The sequence below is a fragment of the Falco naumanni genome, chromosome W (genome assembly GCF_017639655.2).
Source record: "Falco naumanni isolate bFalNau1 chromosome W, bFalNau1.pat, whole genome shotgun sequence".
NCBI classification, from domain to species: Eukaryota; Metazoa; Chordata; class Aves; order Falconiformes; family Falconidae; genus Falco; species Falco naumanni.
Window position 1 is genome coordinate 16,423,005 of NC_054079.1, and position 9,679 is coordinate 16,432,683.

A 9,679-nucleotide genomic window follows, 5' to 3' on the forward strand; every position below is an offset into this window, starting at 1 on the left:
AGTTCTTGCTGTCACTGGCTAAGCCAAGCAACACTTTTATTTCATTTTGTCTGTATTTCTTCAATGGGCTGTAAGCTAGTTCAGAAAGTCCATGCATAGTCTTATGAGGTCTTTGGAAATCAAGCAGAACCATATTTGTTGTCAGGTAAATAAAAAGACACGCTTTTCATGCAGACATACACCCTGCCCTACTCAGTGCATATCACACTTCATCACTTATGTTTCAAAAATTAGTCATGAATGTTTTTCTGTTGAGTCTCTGTTTTGTGGAATCTCAAAACCTTATTTACTCAAAACAATAGCATTACATTGATTTTAGATGGCATGATATTAATCTTTGTTGTCTGCTTTCAAGCTACTGCTCTAGGGATAATTACTAGACTTGTGTGTTTCAGAAAATTGGCTTCATTTTTTTGCCCACTGTCTGCTATCTTCTCCTCTCAACCCCTAGATCCTTTATGATCTTCTCTTTATTTTGAACTTTTTTTTATATCTTCATCTTCCCGTTATAAGAAATGGTCCAGCAATTTGTGCCAATGGTCCATCAATACATGTCAATAGAGTGTTTAAAAGGTAAAAATTGGGACCTGGATCTAGGGGGCAGGAGAACAAAGGAGTTTCAAAATGACTGTTAACTATTGCATGGGAGGCTACACAAGTCTCTGACATCCAGCCAAGAGATTACCAAATAAGGAAGAAAAGGAAACTGAAGGGTAACTGGAGGACAAAGCCTGGGAGGAAGACTGCGAGCCTTCAGCCCAAACGACCCCCAGAGAGACCACCGAGAACTGATAGGCATGTGCCAGTGGAAGGGGTCGAATGCCGGAAACTAATTGTAATAACCCTGCCTTTCTTAGAAGTAGCGATGAATATGTATTAGCTTAGGAACATAAAAAACCAGCCGTCCGATGTAACACGTGTGCGTATTAGAGGAGTCCTGACTCCCCGCGCACCCAGCGCTTTTTAACTGCCTTTTATTAAATCATATAAAATTAAAAATTGACTCTGAATTTATAACAATTTGGTGACCCCAATGTGATCCTCTTGAGTCCCCGAGACTGTGAATGGCTAAGGGAGGTGCCCCCACCCTGGTTTCGTTGTGGCCCTTACCGGGAGCAGTGCGGAGCCCAGCAGGATTACAAACATAAGGGACAAGTAAAGAACAAAGAGCTCTCCCCTCCTCTGGTGCCCGTAATTCTGCACGCAAAGATCCGAACGAAGATTTATCGTTTCGTGAGTATACCGTTCGGTTCGGTGAGTACGGCTGTGTGACTGTGTGTAAGGGTGTGACTGAGACGGAACTCAGTTCCAAAGCGAGTGCGGAGGTCTTTTAACTGCGGTTCTGATGACCCACGAGGGACTCGGCCAGTGAAGGACCGAAGCGATCGTTCTAAGTGTTTGTGGGTGGGATAACACTCGCAAGACACCTTTGGATACAGGCACAGCCAGGAGTTTGGAACTTGTTGTATAAAAGGTTCCAGTAATGGGTCAGGGACAAAGCAGATCCTTAGACTCGGAAAGTTCAAGGAGGGGCCTCTGGTTTAAAAGGGGAGGAAAATTACAAGACATTCCACTGGATAGTCCCTTAGGGCTAATGTTAAGATACTGGAATAGCTTCAGAAGCACTAAACATAAGGACATGGCAGAAATGATTCAGTGTTGTATGGTTAAAGGGCCAAAAGAACCCTTAAGACCCCACATATTTTGGCTGATGTTTGGGTCCACGGAGGACTGGGTCTGTCAGGCTTTGAACATTTATGTTAATAGCAGAACACACGTGGATCCGGAAGAGAGCAAGAATGCTGCGGCCTGGTTGGGACTAACAGGAGCACCTGCCACTCTGATATTTAATTTAACTACAAAAAAAGGAGGGTGAGGAAGAGGCTCAATTGGGCTCTCACTGCAAAGTTGCCTTTGAGAGGATGCAATAAAACTGAAATTTGTCTTCAGTTTACCTTTGTTTTACCTGCACTGGCATTTTCAAGTGAGGACATGTGTGTTTGTCTGCAGTTTGACATGTTTCTCTAGGAGTGGTCCTAGTTGTGGTTTTGCACACACGGAAAGAGATTTAAGCCCTAGACTAAAAAAGCTGGGGATATGGTCGGTCTTTTATGAATACTTGTGATTTAAAGAATCAGTCACCAATATTTGAGTGAGCGGAGGTTATCTTTATTTGGCAGCGCTGGGTGCATGGGGGATCGCTCCAACAAAGTCATGCACACCAAGGGGACTTTTCAGTCCCCCCTTTATACAAGCAACTCATACCTATTCATTAACTTTCCAGGAAATCATTTACATATTCGTTACAATTCTGAGAATTCATTTACATATCTCGTGCCTGCGCAGTGTCCTTGAGGAGTTGTCTCTGCGCAGACTCTATTCCTTAGCGGCCATGTTTAAAGTCTTTGTCTTCGCCACGTTGCATGTTCAACAGGAATCTAAGACAAAATGTCCCTTCTAAAGATAACCAACCCAAGGACTTAGCAGTCTGTACATCCGTCATGTGGCAATAAGGGTCCTTGGACATTTCCCGACTTTTAGCTAAACATAGGTGTGTCATCCTTTAGATAAGTGGTACAGCATTCACTGTTCACTTGATACACCTATAATCTTCAGTACAAGAGGAGATAGAGCTGAGTTTTATGGGTGGTGTTACTGTATTATTTCTCATGGAGCAGCATAAAAATATGAGCATGCCCCATCCCTCAAAGAATTTGACCCCTTTGATATAACAGACATAAATAATTTGTCTGTGGAAAATAATATAGGTAACCCCAATGGAACTGTGTGCTAGAGTGATTACGTAGACTCATGAGTTTTGGATTATTTGCAAAGTGGGAACAATATTTTAAAAAACTATAATACCCCACAAACACATCAGCTCTGCCAGAAACATTCATAAATGAACAAACACCAACTGCATCATTATCCTCAAGCTGAATATGACTTAAGCTTCTGGTTTTTTTCTTCCTTTCTTAGTTCTAGAGCCTTTGTCATTTCTGTACTCTCCTCCTTTCTGTTTGCTGAGTATTCGTACTCCCCAAGTGAATTAGTGTTCCTTTATCCTAACTGAATCTTTTCAAACTGTTTTTTTCACCCCCCCCCTTTCTCCAACAGTTAATACTGTCCTGCAATCTCTTACTCTTCTCCCCTGCCTCCCCACAGGTTCCTGTATTAAATTCACTTGGCCTTTGTAATAAAACTAGGAAAAGGAAAGGTGATATTTATCACTTGAGGAGTATAAAAATCACCCAGATCTCGCCTACCTTCAGTGATCAAAACCAATTCAGTATCCCTCCCCCCCCCCCAAAAAAAAATATAAGTCCAGAGAAGAAAACCAATTTTTTGTAATAATTTGACATCCTTGACTTTTTTCATGTCTCTCCCATAACATACCAAGCAGCACCTGGTGTTTGCACCATCAGAAGGGAATTCAGGTCATTTGTAGTGGCACTAGCACTCACAAAGGAAAAAAAAAATGTGGGATGTATTTGTAACCTTTTCCTAGGCTTTGATTAGTGAGGTTTCACTGTGTTTAAGGTTTATTAATAATCACTGCCTTGAGCCTCCATCCAAACTGCTCACGTTTGGACAATAATGATAAGCATGTTATACCATCTGGGTGCTCAATAAAAAGTGCTTCCCATTTGCAAACAAGTAATCAAGTGTGTAAGGATGTGTGCTTTCCTGAAGGGAGACAAGAAAACAAAACGAGGGAGGAAATTGAATAAAATGCAATAATCTACTTACCGCTTTCACAAATTACAACAACCAGTTAAAGTTCCCTCATCATGGTAAAGCAACTTCAGGGATGCTGGCTGCTTTCTGCCTCTCGTAGAAAGTCTCAGCTGGAGCTGTCACATCCCAGGGCTCTGTCCTCTACCCTGCCAAGCAGCAGGGCCATCAGGTTTCACTGGCCCACCTTGTGCACTCATAGCCGCTCATGCTTATCCTGCTGTCCTCAAAAGCTGCCCCTGTTCTTCAGACATTTCTGCTTTTCACTGTTAAGGGCAGCCAAAATGGTAGCCTTTGGCTCCCAAAGTAGTGCACTAAAATAGAATAAAAAGAACAAATATAAAGTGTCCACATTGCAAGGCTAATCACCAGCCCCTTCCTTTCAGCTGCCATTCTCTCTCTTAGATCTGTCTGAGCATCCCCCCATTCTGGGCTTCCTTCCTCCCCACTCGCCATCGCTCTGGGTACATCTCTTTCACGCCTCAGCTGGCAGGTTTTGCCTATTAGTTCTACAAAAGAAACTGAATTATGCCGCTTTTTTTTTTTTTTATACCCTGATAGCACCAAACCAATTCTCTATTTGCAGATTAGAGAATTAATCCAGTGGTACTTTTTGGTTGCAGCATTGCAAAATAATCCCCTTCTGCACTGTACAGCTCTCTGGAATGACCCTCACCTCCTCTCCTGCACAGATTTCTCCCCCAAGACATTTCCACAGCTTTCATCCCCCCAGCTTGATATGCTGCTATTTAAAATAAAGCTATTGAGGATTTGGTATTCAAACACTATTACTGCATTCACCACATCCATGTATACAGAATATGCTTACTCTGCCATCTGCTTCCGCTTATACACACTCATACTTCTGCCCTTGGGAAGAGGAGAGAGCAAACACCTGACAGATGCTTAGTCACATTGCTTAATATTTCTGCAAAACATTCAGGTGCTGAGTTAGAAACAGGAGAAAGGCAGTGTAGAATTAAGACAAAATTCCCTAGAAATCTATCAGAATTATCTATCTGGAAGTATTCTTTCAAAAATTAGTCGTGAGAAGGAAACACTATATCTTTTCCCCTTTTCACACCACCCTGTTACAACACCATCATTGACAGGCAGTCTAGGTTTTATTCAAATCCAGAGTTACTGCATAATGAGATCTAAGACCTACTGTATTTCTGTCTCCATTCCCATCTCTTTGGTAGCTGAGCACCTTCTAGTATAACTCTAAGTGATATAGTTAGAATATGTCAAGTGTGGCTTGTTCTCTCAACAGGAAGGAAAGATTGCCTGTGGATTTTCTTTTTTTTCAAGTATGCCCAGTGCCATGTGTCTGTATTAGCCAAAACATTAAAAACAAAGAGGAAGAAAAGGACTTTACACTTGGCACAAAGAGGAGAGAAGGGAGCGATGTATCCTTCAGTACTTTGTGAAGCTGTGCCTCTCCTGGTACTCAGTCTGCTGTTGACACAATATGGCAACCCCTCCACTTCATCTTCTGCTAGTCCATAAGCTGCAGGGGCACCTTATGACCTTCAGATGTTTTTTAGATCCTCAGCGGAGCTATCATGGATGTGCTCTAGATGGAAGGCAGAGATTCCAGGACACAACAATGCTCTTCAGCTTCTCACCTCTCCAGCAGGCTCAATAGCAGCAACAAATACATCTTTTTGAGTCCAGACAATCTTCCCATCCCTTCCTAAAAATCTACCACCTCACTCTGGCTCTCCTTTCTTTTTTTCTTCTTGTGGGTGAGGCTGGATAATTTGACAGTATCTGTTTACATCTTTGGGATGAATACACAGCATGCATCTGAACTGGTTCCTAAAATACCTCAGGCTCACTCATGTTCCTTTTTTCTTCAACCTAAACAGTTCCCTTGTGACAGACAAGTAGACCTATTACTTACCAAGGAGCTTAGACAGTCATTCAGGTCTCCTGTGCCCTGATATATGAGCACTTTGTAAATAGCCGCTGAGATCTTGAATATTCAGCATGGTGGAATTTGTTTAGTCTACAGGAGGGAAGAGTGAAGAGAGACATAAATATCTTCAAACATGTAAAAATGGCTGCAGAAAGGGAATTAATCAAGCATTTTTCATGCCCACTGGGGCTAGGGCAAGCATTAATGGGCTGAAATTGCAGTAAAGGAGATTTAGGTTGGACATTAGGGAAAAATTCCTAACTGTAAGGACTGTTAAGGATGGGAATACATTGCACAGAGAGACTGTAGAGCTCCCGTGATTGGAGGTTTTTACAAATTACTTAGATGGAACTCTGTCAAAAAATGTTTAAGTACAGTTGTGGTAGGCAAACAATTACCTGGTTCTAAAATCTCCTCTAGCCCTGCTAGCTGTGCTTCTGTGGGGAGCTAAGAGTAGCCAAGGGCTAAACTTGAGGTATGGAGGCACCTGAGTACTGAGAAAGTATTTGTATTGCACATTGATCCTTGTTACCTGAGAGAACCTGATTCCATTCCCCACGTGCATTTTCCCCACCAGACAATGCTACTGGTTTCTATATTTGTCTTACAGATGACATTTTTTATCAGGTTTTAAACAGGCCCACACATGGGACATTTATTATTTGATGTTCTATGATAATTTCCCTCCAAGTTCTGTGGAACTTCTTTCTCATTTTCTAAAAATTATGATGACATTTCTCTGCTAAAAATATTTCAAGGGGGTCCCATCGGCAAATGGCTTTTGCTTAAAACATTCTGCATGCTGTTCTATTTACTCTGCAATGCGTGTTTTAGAAACTCTGTTTGCCCTCAGGGGTCTTATTTGTTTTTCAAAACTATTCAAATTGCATTCAGCTAGGATTTGATTAGTAGGAAGGTGAGGTGACTTTGCTCTCTGTGCTGGGTAATAAGCAGTTGCTCTAACCTTGATTATCTCACCAACAGAACATAATGTGCTGATCAAATGATTTTCGCATTGACATCTTTTTCTGATAATTTGAAGTACATGAATTTCAAATGCCCCTACTCAGGAAGCTTAAATGGGGGAAAAAAAAATATCTTCTTTTAGTTTTCCACAATCCTGTAAAGCTGCAGTTCAGAATGGAGAGCAGATCCCCAAAGTTGTGGATTGGAGTGAAGTTGCACTGTATAGACCAGAGATGCTGCTCCACATTTCCTACCCTGACTGGATCCTCTAAGGAAAACTCCCATCCCATCATGAAGTGGAAGTAAGAGAATGAAAGAAGTGGGAAAAGCCGATCTTCAGCTTTGGGAGGGAAGAAGAAAGTTTAGAGATGAGTTTTATCCTTATTAAACACCAATAATTAAAAAGGAGGCATTCTGAAGGGTGGAATTTTGTATTTTGGAAACATCAGCAGAGATTGTAGTTACATAGTTACGAATAAAAAAAAATGTTATCCAGCACTTTTTATTTGAAACAAAGCTTGAGTTTTCAGAGACCAGTCTGACAAAAGGACTGCAAAGACTTGGAAAATTGTAGTATGCATTCCTCCATTTTAGATCTTATTTTTGCAGATTCAGATAAAAATTTTGTAGAGTAAAAAATCTCATGAAGGCATCGGCCAAAGATTTTCCCTGAATATGCTCACTAATTTTCTGTATCCTCAGGGGTGTAAGGAAGGGAATAAGCCTTGAGAGGATATGGTTCCAATGCATCATGAAGGACCAATGTGGCCTGAAAAACACCAACTGGTTTAGGTTTTCAGATTGTTCCCAGGACCATTTTTTGTTCTTTACAGCATGATCTCTTTTCACGTGAGATTTAGTTCTCTGAACAATAGTTTTTGCTCTTTTTGTTTTTCTGTAAGATAATATTCTTTCTGATATTTCAGGTGAGTCCTTTATCTGTACTGGCATCTGGATAAATGTAACTCAGCTTGTTTGGCTAACTTGAAAGAGCAGAGATGGAAATGTGATGAAGGCATTCACTGCATTTAAGAGGAGTTCCCAGATCTGCTACTGTCTTCCTTTCTCACTTGGGAAAATCAGTTACTTCTTATGCTAAAGTTCCCCAAACCCCCAAAAGAAAGGTATGATGATTTTCTTTTTTCTCTGTTTTGTTTTATTATGCCCATCTTGTGCATACAGGTCTCTTGGTAAGCACTATCTTTTCCTATGGATGTGCATATACAAAGATTTTGGTTTTGCAGCAGTTATGAGAGCTGATCAAGTAAATCTCTTTCTCCTAATGGAATGGTTCTTGTGGGTGCATCTAGGTGACTGCATGAGGAGACCACTCTTTCCTCCTAGTGAGAGACAGGGTTTCAAGGTTTTTGCCAGCTCACACTTGTACATTAGCTTTATTTGTGGCATGTTTCCTTCACAAGAGTTGCAAAGATGCTATCTTTTGAAAAAAAGCAAGCTCCCTCTGTAATGCAGTCCTATGGCTTTAGGAGATAGGACTTCATAAGAAACCTTTAGCACTTAAGCCAATTTTTTTGGTGGTTGATGTTGTCAGTCTGGTGTCTCAGAGGTTTTACAGCACATTGCCAAAGGTTCCTCACCTCTTCCAGTAAATCCCTTTCCATCTTTTGTATGGTGGGTACCTTGTTCAGGTGAAACCACAGAAAATCTTGGCCAAAAAATTTGTCAATGTCTACATGCAATTGTTTTTTCATTGTGGTGCTCAGAAAGATTGCACAAGGTCTTGGTAAATGAGTGGAGAAGTTAGGTGTGGGTGACTGCAGAAGTGCTATTACAAGACACTGAAAAGCAATAGCACAAGTGTATTTACATCACAAAAATATTATGCCAGCCAAAGTGAATTTCTATAATATTGTCTCCACTAAATAAAAGCAATAGGGAGTCTTATCTGTCTGGATGTTAAGATAGGTAAGCAGGGCATGGACTGATGAGAAATAATTTAGCAATATTCTACTTTTTTAAAGAAAAATAGCCAAAACCTTTGAAGTCACTATGATATCTTCTTACTCCTGAGCATGTGACATGATGGCTGGATGAGAGATGATCAGGTAACCGGAGGGTAACCACTTTAAAGGAATAGATGGAGAGAATGACTTGATTAATGTACCTGTTGGACCTAGCCTTTTCTGTTTTTTTTTTTCTTTCTTTTTTTCCCCCTAACAGTTCTCAGGAAATCCATCTCCCATCATCCCCTGAGTTGTTTTAGAAATAAAAGACTTGCAATAGTTCTAAAGAGAAGTTTTCCATTTGTTTGCTCTACTCTCTCTGTTTGATCATATTGGAATCCTCCTAAAAAGAATCAGCACAGGTAAGACCTGGAGAGTGGAGCACAATGAGTTTTTTTCTTGGTTGTTACATTTATGCCTTTGCTAAACATCTTTCGCTGGCTTTATTTTTCTCCCTTAGTCCATAACCAGAACTTAATTGTGGAACACACACATGGGGAAACCTGGATCTACTTTATTTCCCCCAAAACCTATGGCAGGTGGTTTGGTGATTCGTGTTACAGGAGCCGGGCCAGCTGCCGGGTTTGCATTTCAGACTTCAGCCACCATGTAAAGTTTCGGAGAAATACACTCAGTTTTGAATGTGATTTTCTCTTAATATGTATTTGTATGAAATGCTTGAGGAGTAGGATTCTGCTTCAGTTTAAATAGCCTGGATAGAGGTGTCTGTGTGTAAGGGTGGTGTCTTAACTCCCTCTATATTCAGCGGCTGTGATTATTGTCCGAATCACTGCTCAAATACAAGGTGTAGAGTACCAGGTAGGGATTTTCAGGGTATCCCACATAGTTTCCATCCACCACTGCAGAAGGGTAGGGGTCTTTTTTGGGCCCTGTATTGTATCTACCAAGACTCTAAGGATGCCTTGGCTATCTGGGGTTTCTCTTATCCCTTTGTACACAAAAACCTAAATGTCAGTGTAGTCTGGAGCCGCATCAGTCCCAGGCATTGCAAAGCAATGTCAATCTTCTAGGTATCTCCATCATAATATTTGATGGTGTAAAGAAATGGTCCAGCAATTCGTGTCAATAAAGT

At 41.0% G+C, this 9,679-nt stretch overlaps 1 long non-coding RNA gene across 1 annotated transcript; it reads left to right on the top strand.

The window, feature by feature from the left end:
* Positions 1–1,102: 1,102 nt before the first annotated feature.
* LOC121080716 lies at positions 1,103–9,449 on the top strand. The gene is made up of 3 exons (XR_005825479.1): positions 1,103–1,233; positions 8,804–8,948; positions 9,047–9,449. It is a non-coding gene; the product is annotated as an uncharacterized LOC121080716 (long non-coding RNA).
* Positions 9,450–9,679: the final 230 nt, after the last annotated feature.